Genomic DNA, 1368 nt, shown 5'->3' with positions numbered 1-1368 from the left:
GGCAGTTAAGTGAAGGTCCTCATACTCGAGTCGGAATGAGGCCCCAACTCCAGAATGAAGCTTCTTTTTATTAGGATAATTGCTGAAGACTATGTGCACAAAGTCAGCTAAGCAAGTGTGTTAATCAACCTAATGGTGTAGCTTCTCAAGGTTGTATGATTTTATTTATGGCTCGGAGATCAGTCGGCTTTCTCCATTTTCCAGATTTCTTTTTGATGACAAAACCCGGAGAATTCCAGGGGCTAGTTGAAGGCTCATATATCCTTTGCCTCAATGATTCTACTGCTAGCCATTCTTTTTCTGTAGATGTATTTGCACGCAGAGAATATTACCTGTGTATAAGGTAATTTACTGCAACGTTTATCATAAGAGCTAAAGATCAGAAAAAAAACACCCAGTGTCCATCCATAGGGGCTGGTAAAATAAAACCCAACGCTTCCTGACTGTGCGGCCCGACACAGCTCTGCGAAAATAGAAGAGATTGCCAAGGCGTGTTTTGAAAGTGAGAAAAATGCAGGTGAAGGGATGCGTCAAGAGGGTGCTATCTTTGGGGCTAAAAAATGTAAAGAGAGATAAAGAGAGCGAGGGAGGGAGCGAGAAAGAGCAGTTTATATAAGCGTAGAGTAACATACCTCTGGAACAGCATTTAGGAAACTCGTGAGGTTGGTTGACTTTGAGGAAGGGACCTGGGTAGCTGGACTGGGTTGAAGGAATCTTTTCACTACATGCATTTCGTGCCGTTTGAACCTTGAACCTTTTAAGAATTTTGACTAAAAGAACTTAGAACGCCTTCTCAAGGCCTCTTGCCGTGAGATAGGCTTTAAAGGTTCCCTTGGTCTTACTATAATCCCAAACCTAAGCCCCTTGCCCTTTCTCTGTGACACCTGCCACTCTCTACCTCCTGTTGCCTCTCGCAAGTGACATGACTCTCCTACCCGCACGGGGCCCTCGCACCTGCAATTCTCACTTCAGAAAATGCCTCTTCTCTGCCTGATGTCGCCTCCTCCAGGAAGACTTCTCAGACTTCCCCATTATTCTGGGCTCCCACAGTCCCCATTTCTCACGGGTCCTTTGTCGTGACGTTGGCAACAATCGGTTTCCAGTCCTCCGTGTCCTTCTGTGATGTCGGCACCCCGGGCCTGGTAACAGGGTTTGCGGAAGGAACCGATGGACGGTTTTTAACCGGGCTGGGAAACCGACCAACAGCTTTGTCTCTCCTACCACCTTTGTTTCGTTTCTAAATTCTGCCTGAGCGGGGGCGCCGCCGCCTCAGTTTCCTCCTCTGTAGAGTGGAAATAACGAGGGTTCCTCCCTCCTAGGTCGCACTGTGAGGGTTACGCGAGTCATTATATGCAAAGCGCGTGCAAG

The 1368-nt window shown here is 47.4% G+C and overlaps 1 long non-coding RNA gene across 1 annotated transcript; it reads right to left on the bottom strand.

Moving 5' to 3' along the window:
- LOC109262758 (uncharacterized) lies at positions 1-736 on the bottom strand. The gene is made up of 2 exons (XR_002077909.2): positions 633-736; positions 1-463 (listed from the first exon to the last, which is right to left on the bottom strand). It is a non-coding gene; the product is annotated as an uncharacterized LOC109262758 (long non-coding RNA).
- Between the last annotated feature and the right edge of the window lie 632 nt (positions 737-1368).

The sequence above is a fragment of the Panthera pardus genome, unplaced genomic scaffold (assembly GCF_024362965.1).
Source record: "Panthera pardus isolate Hobbes unplaced genomic scaffold, ASM2436296v1 HiC_scaffold_24, whole genome shotgun sequence".
In the NCBI taxonomy this organism is placed as follows: Eukaryota; Metazoa; Chordata; class Mammalia; order Carnivora; family Felidae; genus Panthera; species Panthera pardus.
Note: the sequence above shows the minus strand (reverse complement) of the source record. Positions and strands in the feature narration are given on the sequence as shown.